Consider the following 13,126-nt stretch of genomic DNA (forward strand, 5'->3'; position numbering starts at 1 on the left):
AATAATACATTACAAGTTATCTGAAAAGATTTTGAATTGTTCAAACGTATCTTCGATTGAATTTGAAGAGGTAAGACAAATTTCTTTCTAGCCTTTGTAAATGGACCGATATTCTAGTCATTTGGGTTGAATTATCATAACATTTGAAAAGGAAAGGGAAAGAAAAATCATTGCCATGAGTGAAAAGTGCCAAGCATATAAGTTAGATTAGTAGTCTCATTACATGTTATGAATATCTAGCGACCTCCACACAAAATTTATGTAACACTATCAACGTCTATTGTCTTAGTATTGTCATTAGACGATCCAACGTTGGCGCACATTTATACAAGAAAAGATACATCATTCATATAGGTGTATAAATATTGGAGTATATAATAATGAATAAGGGTATATAAGCATTTTGGCAAAAGAAAAATATTGAATATGTCGGTGTAGAATGAAAAGATAACTACGTAGATGCAAATTGTTGTATTAAGGTGTATACTTTTGAAATTTCCACTTTTCATTATTCTGTTTTATTGTAAGTGTCGTAAAATAAGTTGCTTTAAGGTAAAAGACATAGATAGCAATTTGAATTACATCCGAAATGTCGAGTTCACACTCCAACTATCAGACGATCTATTATTCCCCAATATATTTAAAAAGTAAATTTATTTACTCCTGAAAGTTGATATTTAAAAAGTGAATTTATTTACCCCTGAAAGTTGATATGACACAAAATATAAAAATAATTAAAAAAGAGGCGCGTTTTGTTGAAATTTATTTATTTATTTCCTTTTTTTGTTTCAAAATACTGATTTTTGAGACCCCCTCTAACCCCCTACCCTCTTCTTCATCTTCACAAAAAACAACAACAGATGCCACCGTTATCAAATCCAAAGCCAACAAACTCACCAGAGAGATCATATTTTCTTTGTTGTGACTAGAAAGAGTATATAATTTGAACGTAAATTTCAGGTATTTGCGATGAGAGAGTGAAAATTTTGTCGGTGGGTCTATGAGTTTTCAGTAAAGAACAAAGTTTTGTTGTTGGATTAGGAGGAAATTGGTACTAATTTTCATGGCTAAAGGTGTATATGAGTAGAGTTCTGTGTCTATTTGTGTATTGTAGTGGCAGAAGACGATGAGGGGAACTAGGAATTGCTGGTGGCGGATATGGTTTTTTCGGTGGGAGGAGAGATGGAGTGGGTAAGGTGGTTTAATGACGTAGAAGATATAAATTAAAATTTAAAAGATTTCTGATATGGTGCTGACGTGCGGGCGAGTGTGTAACACCTCCCCTTGTGCAAGCAGTTATATGTGTATCCAGGGGCGGACCTATGTGCAATTTAGTGATGCTCTAACACCTGTTAAATCTGACATGGGTTAGGTGTAGTTATATAAGAAATACATCAAAAGTGGTATAAATATTACAAAAGCACCCTGAAAATCAATAAGACAGTTGGGTGCTTTGGTTGGGGGACCTGTGTTCGAACCTCCTGCCCAACATTTGAGTTTTTTAATTAATCAGGCTCAAATTACAACTTTCCAACCCTTTTTTCTTGTGCCTAAGTATAGGCTTTAAAGAAAATAAGGCACCCACGACCCTTAAATTCTGAATCCGTCATTGTGTGTATCGGGGGTAAATAAATTTTCTTTTTTAAATGTGTAAGGAGTAATAGATCGCCCAATTAGTTGGAGTGTAAACTCGACATTTCAGTTATAGTTCAAGATGCAATCTATTTCTTTTGCCTTGCTTTAATCAATCTTAACTTTCATATAAAGAAGGCATGCCTCATGCTACATTGTCCAAATGTACCGCGAACAACTTTCAATTCGGATTAAGAGAAAGAATATCTCAATTTAAGAAACTGAAAAACCTCTCTTAGGTTTATTGTTGCTTTCATTGTTGTCAATGGTAATATTTATAATTGTTACCAAAAAGAAATATTTTTTTGAGAAACACTTTGAGCCAAATTAATCAAAGAGAAACAAAGGGAATTTAGTCGCGCCATAAATTTGAATCAATTATTTAAGTTAAAATATATTGTTAGTGTTAAACTATTTAATCAATTTAAACAAGTTACGCACTACTTTTTCAGATTACCATTCTATGCTTCCTGCAGGAGTTACGTGTGTTTTTTGGTAAAATCGTTAGCTACCAAAAAATGAAGTTAGAGATTTGTTTTTACCGGTTTAAAGACAAGTAGGTCGTATTCAATCCGGAGACTCTCTCAAACGAGCTCGGGGTTTGGATGTTTTTCTTATTAGGGATACAAGTAATAATATTTGTCTAAGTTAACAACGTAAATGGAAAGTAAGAAAATCACAATAATGATCAGATCTCCGAGAGTAAGTATATTTCTTAGCCAAAATAATAATACAAGAAGTGAGAACTTGGGTACAAAAGTGTGACGATCATTTCTTCTCTCCTAAGCTTCGTTTATATAGACAAACCCTTGGTATGTTACTGCTCTAGGTGACGTCAGTTGAGATAGATCAGTTTGAGACTTTTGTGACCGCGGAAACTTCTCACCTACGCTTGGAAACCGCCGCGCCTGCTTACGCCTAATGTTCCAAGACCCAGTGTCCTCGGACCTCGCGCTCCTCGGTACGAGAATACCCTCAGATATTTATTCCCACATACAGATAGTCCCCTATTTTTCGGACGTTCCATTTCTGCGAAAGATCGAGAAGTGGAAGAGAAAAGCCGTCAGCCGTCAATCTCGCTACATGACAATTCTTGAGAATCACGCTCTGGGAAAACTATTGTTTATTATCCTCTCACGCCATCACTTAGCATTAAATTCTCCTTGCTCCTGGACTGCGGGGTTTCGGGAAATGGAAAGACCGTCGTGTCCTATTGGCTTTCACGCATCGACATATGGACAATCACCCTTTCTGAAGCGCTTTTTTCAAGGCGTCGATTGATGTTTCCCTAAGGATGCAAACCGCTTTCCCTATATAGACCAACCATCCTAAAACGTTATTTTCATCCTGACCTCACTTCACCAGTAATCATGTTCCGTCTTTATTCATAGCAAGTTAACGATGAGTCCTTTATCTTCAATCTTCGGCCCTTCAACCGTGAAACCCCTACCGACATTTTGCTTTTTAAGACGAATTTCGCCTCGCCGACTGATGTCAATGCTTGAAATTCTCTGGCCATCATTTGGCGAGCATTGTCCTTTGATACCCTCCCGAAAGCTAGATCAGCCCTGACCTCTACGTAACAAAAAATTCTCCCCCCTTGGTTATAGGCAAAAGACCCGCTCCCATAATACCTTCTTCCGCCACTCCCGATTGGTTGGGATTTCGCTGGCCCACCGGCTATTCAAGAGTTTTCCGGACAAGGCATAGCATATGTGTGGGATGACTGGTACCGCGCGCTTGGGAGGTAGTTGGATGCCTTCGTGATGTTCCCGAGCGTGGTACCTGTCGTCTCTCACATATTTTATCCTTCTGTGATTTTTTACCGGTAACATGCTTGCTGACTCAAATACCAACGGTACTTTTGGTAACATTCCAAATACTACCAGTACGGTTATGGTCGAATTTATGTGGCGTACCTTTATGAACAACATCATTTTTTAACATAATCTTCGACTTAAGAATTACTAAATATGTGGTAAGCGGGATAACTCCTTTCTTTCTAAATGCACGCGAGAGTGAATCTCGTGTTCGTAATCTCGATCTAGGCCCTGCCGGCATTTTTGATGAAGGCTGGAGAAAACTCATGTCGCTTACCAAACCTGCCGGCAAGTTTGATAAGAGGTTCGTGACTGTTCTGCCACCTCGGATTCGACTTTAGTTGCAGTGTTGAAGGTGGAACTGGTGACTTATGCAGCTCTTCCTGTACTTCCCCCGTCTAAGGACTTGGATGCGCCCCCGGTGATGAAGTCTGGTCTCGCTAAGGAGAAGGGGAATCCTTGGTGAATCATGAGGCGCACTTCTCCAGAGTCCCAACGACTGGGATCCCAGCGGGTAAGGGCAAAGGGGTGATGTCCTCTGCTGACGGTGCCTTCGGATCCCCCAAACTTCAGGAAGATGACGCCGTGATGGCGGTTCGAGAGGCCCCTATCGTGCACCGTGTGCCTTCGAAGCTTGATCCCTTACTTGTCAACAAGCCAAGTGATGCTCCTTAAGTTCGAGCTCCCTGCTTGGAGTATTTTGTGAATTTGTTTTTGGGGTTATTTTAGAAAACAATCTTTTCTTTTACTTTGTGTACTTGGATTCTGCCCGAGGTTTTCGGGGCTTTTTTGCTATGCTACAAAATTCACATGCTTTTGTTTATTGCTTTTTCTGTAATTGTTTGAATTAGGATTGATTGCTTTCAGCTTACTCTAGTTATGTTGATATTCTTTGTGGCCAAGTGTGATTTACTCGGTCCTTTGAAGTGGAGCAGTTCAACTAAGGAAATCCTTCCACCCTCAGGATTCCTTATCTGGACTATGCTCTGGCATGACCGTGAACGCTTGTGTTTAAGGTACACAACGCCTTTTATGTGTCATCACATTCGTGTGCGAGATGCTTAGGTGATCGTTTTCCTCAATCCGAGAATATTACTTCCGACCACATTCATTATGATTGGGAATTTACATCATCCATATCATAATTAAGGGGTGCCTCCCATTTGTTCAATTGTAGGCGAGGAGGACGTCTCGACCTCGCCTTATTTCAGCATAAGGTAATGATACCTTCGCGCTCTGAGGCCATTTGGCCGTGTCGTGTGATCGAGGTGGATGTTATCGAGTCTGGGAGGACAGGTTCGTATCAACAAAGTCAGAGTATGAGAGGCTTTTCGGAGGCAATTTGAATCGCTTTATTCGATTTCTGCCTAATGCTTTGAATACATAATTGTTTCTTGCCCTTGGGGCACTAAATAGAAAAACAAACAAAGTTAGCAAAAAATAAAAAACATCTTCGGCCGCGTCTGTCTTAGAAATTCTGCTCTGCCACCATCTTTAAGTAATACGTTGTTCAGTTATTGCCTCATTAAAAATCGTGCCGACAAAAACCCGTTGGGAAAAAGGTTGGTCAAGGAAAAGAGTGCAACACGTATTTTCAGATCTTCATTCCTGCTTCTTCCGGACCAGTCCCAGTCTCGGGGTCAGTCCCGATCTCAGTGTTAATCCTGATTTCAACGTCAGTCCCAGTCCTGCAATCACAAGGGGTTACGAAAAAACGTGAATTGACAAAGAAGGAAATCATACCTTCGGGGGTTTTTAAGGCCTGATCGTATCGGTGAAGTCGGTCGTGAATTTTAGCAAACAGGGGGCTCAGATGTTTGCCCGAGGCTGGTAGGATAGCTCGTACTCGTTCACTTCGATTGACTATTTTGACAGTCGGCTTGAGATATTTTCGGTGCGGAGCAGCTCTTGTAGCGAGGCATCAGTCACGGCTGTAATCGGATGGCCCTGAAAATAAGGTCTCAACTTTCGCGTGGCCGTGATCAGATCCATGACCAAGTTCTCCGATTTCGAATATCGTGGCTTGGCCCCGGTTAACGTTTTGCTAGCTTAGTAGATGGGAAGCTATTTTTTCACTTCTATTCGCACGAGGGCGATGCTAATGGACATCTTCGAGACAGTTATGTAAATAAATAACTTTTCTCTTTCCTCCAGTTTAGCCATTATGTGAGGGACAACTAGGTAAGCTTTGAGGTCCCTCAGGCTTTGATCACATTCTTGCGTCCATAGGAAGCGACGGTCCTTTTTAGTGAGCTTAAAGAATTCATGACATCGGTCAGTTGCCCGGGATATGAATCTTCCCAAGGCTGTCACCTTCCCGGTTAACCTTTGAACCATTTTGACATTGTCCAACGTATCCGGCATCGATCGGATAGCCTCTACCTTGTCCGGATTCATTTCGATCCCTCGACTCAAAACGAGAAAACCCAGAAACTTGCCCGACTGATGTGCCGTGAATTATGGCACATTTAATGCTTTGTAACTCTAAGTTTTACTTGTTTTCGAGCAAGTTTGTGTTAGTTTGATGTATTTTGTGTGTTGTGCAGGTATTTCGAAGTTAGAATGCTCAGAAAGCGAAAAATGAGAAAAATAAGTGATCTGTTATGATAAGCATTAAGGACGGACCGTCAACATGCTCAACAGTCCGTCGAGTTGTCTCGTCGTTCAAGTTCCTGCAAAGTGACAAAGTCATCAGAGCGTCGACTTGCACCATCGATATGATCGACGGTCCGTCGAAGTACTTCAATGATGGAATTCCTGCAGATTAAAAATATGTCATCAGATCGTCGTTATGGTCGTCGAACATGTCGACGACCATCAAAGTGCAAACCGAGCTGGAACAGGACTGGGATTGATTATTCCGAGTTTAACTTGTATAAATACATGTTTAGGTTTTATTTTTCTAGCATTTGGAGTTTTAGACTTGTAGTAATTACTTTTGAGTTGTTATTACTTTTGAAGATTTTCTAGACAATTACATTCATTACTTTCAAGTTTTATTCGTAAGTTCAATACAATATTCAATTATGCAATCTTCAATCTTTTATTGTTTTCTTGTTGCCATGAGTAGCTAAACACCTTTACTAAGGTTGTGAACCCAAGGATGGGTGTGTTGTGATTGGGGATCGTGAAAGATATACGCATAATGGATTGTTAGGGTTTATTTGTTCTTCGTTTTCATCATATAGTTAGTGGTTGCAAACATTAGCTAACGCCATAAACTTTAGTTTATTTGGGAAAATAACTAGGGTTAGGTAAGAACAAATAACAAGAACTCAAGGCTTTAAACCTTGTTTAATAAATTCACTTAGGAATAAGAGGAATTTACTTGGCATAATTAACCGTTCTTCATGCATACTTTCTTATCTTTGGAAAAAGCATAGAAAGAAATAATCTTTCCTTATTGGGAAATAGTTCAGATTCATATAGAGGTTAAGTGCATCCATACAAACGATCCATTAGAAGTATATCAAGATCGATACCCATGATCATACAGTTTATCTGATGGGGACACAACCTTGGTTCTTTTTACCCATATATTTACAACTTTAAATTTCTAGTCACTTTAAATTAGTCCATAAACTAAAACAACTATAAAACCCTTTTTCTGGAATACACCAGGACCGCAAGATTAGTAAATACTTGTTTAGTAAACTTTTCACACCATATTCTCTGTGGGATTTGACCCCAACCTCGTTGGGTTACTATATTTGACATCGTTCGCTTTACGCTATTAAAAGTGTAAATTTGAGCGTATCAAATTTTGGCGCCGTTGCCGGGGAATACGGTTTTGAAATTACTGAATAGTGTTTACTCTTCTTAAAGTCTTTGTCATATTCCAACACACCTTGTTTGCTACCTTGTAAACTAGGTGATATGGCCAACAACGAACTTCTAGTCGAGAATGTTTTGCTGATGAATCAGAAGCAGATGAAGACTTTGCATCTGCAATCATTCATCCGAGGGTGACTGCTACTACTATCAAGTTTGATAATTCCCTCTATCATATGTTTAAACAAGAGGGATACTTTCGGAATGCAGTCGATGATGGCCCTCACCAACACATAACAAACTTTCTGGATGTGTGCTCTCAGCATGTTACACCTCGCGTTTTGTACATTTGAATATCCCGAGTTAATGGCGAGAAGTTAAGGACAAGACTATGTTCTAAAATTATTTTAATGCATTAGTAGGTTATGAGCATTATTTATGGACGTTGGTAGTATGGAAATAATGAGAAAGGTTAAGGAGTAAAAAGGAAAATTCGGAAAAGGGTTCATGGAAATACTATGGAAGGCTAAGGGTAAAATGGGAATTTCACAAGAAGTCTTGAAAATCTTGAAGGGGCCATGTTGGCCGTGTGGTACATAATTATATGTCCACATTTTATTTGATGGGGACTAATTATATATATGTGTGGACAAAAGCTTACGGAAATAAGAAGACCAATTGGTCTTCTTAGTTTATTTTGAGAAAATTCAAGAAAAAGATGAAATTTCTAGAGAAAGAGAGGGGGAATGTGCCCCTCATGTGCTTATGGAGGCTATATATATATATAGTTGGTCATCTTTTAGTTAGAAGAGTGAGAGAAGAAAGAAAGAAAGAAACAAAAGAAAAAAAAAAGAGAGAGAGTCACGGCCATGGCCAAGCCGAATTCAGCCACGGAAGTGATCATGGAAAAATTATTTTCTTCTAGTTTTTCTACTAATTGGGAGGCTCTCGTTGACGTGGAGTAGTCGATGGAACAAGGCAACCACTCGTTGCTATGGGAAGTCCTAGCCAAATGGAAGAGGTGGAAGGAAAAGGTGAGGTTCTAACCTCTTTTGTATGTTTTATGGATGTTTTGGACATGTTGTAACGTATGGAAATGGATGAAAATCATGAAAATGTAGAAATTGGAGTGTAGCCGTGTGTGTGCATATGTGTGGCCGTGTGGTGTGTGTTGTGTTGGAGTAAAGAATAAATTATATTCAACATGTTTGTGTGTTGTTATAATGTGTAGAAAGTGAATGAAATTCATTTGAGTATGTATGTTGGTATTGGCCGTGAGTTGTACATGGAAAATATGGCCGTATATATATTGATGAATTATGGAGAAATGGTGAGTAAGTTTTATTTAGTATTTTGGGTAGTTGTGTTATGAATGTTATGTTGCTAATAAAAGCTTAATGAACTTAGTGAAGTTTTAGTAGTTGGAGGCTTGTTTTGGAAGATTATGTAAATGGAATATGATGTTCTTGCATGAATAGGAATACAATGTTGTTAGTATGATGTTATTAAGGTGTAAATTACTAAGTTGTTATTGTTCTTATGGGAGTTAAAAGATCTTGAAGGAAGTAGAATGTTGATTGAATTGTTAGAACGTACTTTGGGTTGATTCTTGAAATTGTTGATATGGTATTGATTATTGTGGATTGTTTTTGGCCGGGTTGAATTCCCGGATTGTTGTTGATTGAAATCGGCCAAGTTAAACTTGGTGGCATGGTATATTTACAGGGGAAATGCTGCCGAAATTCCGGTAGCCAAGTTTCATCTAAGAATCCAATTCAAAATGCACTGATCAACATTTGGTAAACACGACCAAATTGTGGATTTTGGCGAATTTGCAACTTGGATTTGGAGTAGCAGAAGGAGCGGAAAGAGGTATGTAAGACTTCACTTTCCTTCTTTGGCATGTCTTAGACGTCATAGGCTTGAATGCGTGTCTCGGGGGCTACTCTAATCCTAGAAATCCGAGATTGAAACTGGTTACTATTCATTCAGTAGAATTGAAGTAAATGTTCATGAATAGTTGAAAGAAATGTCTAAACACCCAGAACTTTACGAATAAGACCCGACCACCCTAAGACTTCATAAGTAATGCTATGAAACGTATTATACGTAAATTGTGTACGCCACCTCATTTGATTCGAGGTGGGCCCACTATTCCCTCCTATTTTCCCATTTGGCTTATTTCCGTACTATAGTTAATGGAAGATCTTTTTGCCATTCCGACTACCAAAGAATAAAGTTAACTAATCCCTCGATTCCAAGGCATGATTTTCCTTCCTAAAAGTTTACAAATGTTTTCCAAAATATTCCTTTTTCTTCAAAAACCAAGTTTTACATTATTGAAAGTTCTTATGACTAAAACAATGACTATGATTCTATGATGATCATGATGATGTTAAGTATGAGAAAATGACTATGACACGAGAATGACATGACATGATATGACACGACATGATTTGATATGAGATGATATATGACAGACACGATATGCTATGACATGACATGATATGCTATGACAATGATACGAAATGACATGTTCTTGGTAGTCTCGCCTTATGATTATCGATCCTTCAAGGTGAGACAAAGCGGCCATGATTACTCCATAATGCGACGGAGGTTTTCGACCTTTCGTCACTCCGATGGATACATGACTTTCTTTGGGCTCACGTACGCGTGCACTCGTGGACGGGTTGGGGGATGGGATACATGTATATGTGGGGAACGGGAGGAAACATGTTTTTTGTTATCATCCCGGACGCGGGATGCCCGACGCGGGATTCATGGGCAGCACGTACGCATTTCGGCGCAGGAGGTAGCGAGCCGGCTTGTTCGGCGCCATGATACCATATGATAAAGCATGCATGGCATCCGATATAAGTACTATATGTACAAAGCGTATTATTTACGATATGATCCCTATGTACCGATTTACTTTACATGATATGCTCTATACGCATGTTTGCGCATCCACATGACATGTTCCATATGCACGGCTTTCTTATACATGATATGCCTCCTATGCACAGATACCCTCTCTTACACGATATGTACTACATCTCCATACCGTTATTGCACCCGATTACGTTGCTTTCTATGTTATCATCCATGTCTTACATACTTGACATTGCTCGTACCGACCCTCTTCTTCGGGTCGCGTTTCATGCCGCGTTAATTTGAACCTAATATTAGCCGAAGCTAGCATAGAAGATGTCCACAAATTGGCGGGATCCACTTGTCCCGGAGGCCGCCGAGTCGAGTATATGTGCCATGATGATTTGTTTGGAGTTAGAGACTTTGTGACAGAGTCGTGGGTATTGGTTGTCATGTGTGCGGCTCCAAAGAGAGGCCGATATGTTATTATGTTTCGTGTCACCAGCCTTATATGATATCGTATTCTATTTATGAAAAAAAATAAAAAAATTCTATGTATTCATTTCTTACTAATTCATAAGTTCATATGTATAATAAGAGTTAGCGGTCGCTCGGCTCCGAAATATGGGGTCGGGTGCCCATCACACCCTAGTAAAGTCGGGGTGTGACACAAAGATATCCACCGGGTGTGACTCAAGAAGCGGTTGTCCCCCAAACTCTTCAAATATTCGTTAGTCGGAGAAGCGAGAAAATGGTTCATAAGCCGCCCGAAACGCTATTGCCGCATAAAGAGATGGTCAAAGTGTTTCTCGTGAAGTGGTAACCCCGAGCAAAAGAGCTGAAATTCGTGATCAAATTTACGAGTTCAAATAACGTAATGGGGAACAAATTTTTGAAGCTTGGGAGAGGTACAAAGAATATTTGGATAGGAGTCCAAACCATGGGTTTCCAGATCAAATTTTGAAGGAGAAGTTCTACAGAGGGTTGGATCCTATGACCCAAGCGATAGCCAATAATGCTGCCAGCGGGCGTTTCATGAATAAGTCCTATGATATTATTACCGATATACTTGATAGATTGACTACACACAGTCAAGCATGTCATTCAAGTAATTCTGATGGGCTATCACTTGGAACACCGTTGATTCAAAACGTTATGAAAGATAGTCAGGAAACGCAGCAAACGTTAGCACAATTAGCCACTAGTCTATCTTTACTGACAAAGAGGCTTGATGAGAGGGAATCGAAGAAGGTGAACGTGTGTGAAGATATTTCAGGTATGCTGCCTGGAATGTACCAATGCCAAGAAGGTCCATATCAAGAGGATTCCCCTCGCCCCCGAGAATGTTGAATATGCAAGATTATGTAGCGAAAGGGATGTTTAGGGCCAATCAGAGATACTGGAGACCTCAACAAGGGCAGGGTGCATACAAACAAGGAAACTACAACAACAACCAAGGGAACTACAATAACAACTATGGTGGACCGAATCAAGGTAGTTCGAGGTTGGAGTCAATGCTTGAAAAAGTGTTGGCAAGTTAGCCAAACACTGAAAAGACATTATCTGGGCTATCAGAGACAGTGGTTTCTCATTCAGCAGCTATTCAAAATCTTGAACAGCGAATGCGTGATCTTTTTAGAGAATAGTATCCTGCTAGAAAAGATGGGCTTCCTAGTGATACTATTCCAAACCCGAAGAATGGTGGGGGTGTGGAATGTACTTTTGCTATTAGCACGAGGAGTGGTAAAATACTTCAAGGTGCTGATAAGAAGGTAGTTGATCTAGATCCAATTATTGAGGAAGAAGAGGTGCATTCTGATGTGCCTATTATTGATGAGGAGGTCCGTGGTGAAGAAAAAGTTGTTGATATTCCAGAAGTTGCTGCTGATACAAGGAAACACACGATAAAAGGGGCTCTTCGCCCTTTGACTCAGATGTACAAAGCAAAGCCTCCCTTTCCTCAGAGGTTGGTAAAGAAGAATGATGATGCTAAGTGTTAGAAGTTCTATGATCAACAAGTGCCATCAAAGTGAATTTTCCATTCTTAGATGCTGTCAAAGAGATGCCCGGATTTGCTAAGTTTGTGAAAGACCTGCTTACAAAGAAAAGGTCTGTTCAACATGAGACAGTGAATTTAACTCATCGTGTGAGTTCGATTATTGCTTCCACCACAGTTCAGAAGAAGGGAGATCCAGGGGCGTTTACCATTCCGTGCAATATTGGGCTTCATGCATTCTCCCATGCTCTGTGTGACAATGGGGCAAGTATCAACTTGATGCCCCTTGCTATTTTCAAACAATCGTGATTGGGGACTCTAGACCGACTTCTATGCGATTACAATGGCGGACAGTATCTATCTAGAAGCTCGGTTGGGGTTATAGATAATGTGTTGGTACAAGTGGATAAGTTCATGTTGCCTGCTGATTTCGTTATTCTGGATTGTGCGGTGGATAGAGATATTCCCATCATCTTGGGAAGACCTTTCCTTGCTACGGGCAGAGTACTTATGGACTCCGAAAAGAACGAAATTAAGTTCCGAGTGAATGATGAAGAAGTGACTTTCCAAGCAAGCAAGGGGATGAAGTTGCCAAGCGCTTACGAAAGTATCTCGGTTATTGATTCGTTTGATGGGATTGATGATGTTGTCGAACATAAAATGGAAGAAGAAAGTCCGGGAGAAGCTCTTGCTGCGGTTCTGATGAACTTTGATGCTTATGATATGGAGGGATACGTGGAAACTATAAATGCGCTTGAGGGTCCGGGTTCCTACACTTACCACCCAAGAAAGCTTGACCTTGACCTTGCAAATAGAACTACTCCACCAGCCAAGCCTTCTATTGTTGAACCACTAAAGCTTGAGCTTAAGCAGCTCCCATCACACTTGAGGTATGAGTTCCTTGGTCCGAACAAGGCATTGCCTGTGATCGTTTCAGCATTACTGACTGAGGAATAAATTGACCGTTTAGTGAAGCTTTTGCACGAGTACAGACGTGCTATTGGTTGGACCATAGCAGACATTCGGGGTATTCCTT

The sequence above is a fragment of the Lycium ferocissimum genome, chromosome 1 (genome assembly GCF_029784015.1).
Source record: "Lycium ferocissimum isolate CSIRO_LF1 chromosome 1, AGI_CSIRO_Lferr_CH_V1, whole genome shotgun sequence".
Taxonomy (NCBI): domain Eukaryota; kingdom Viridiplantae; phylum Streptophyta; class Magnoliopsida; order Solanales; family Solanaceae; genus Lycium; species Lycium ferocissimum.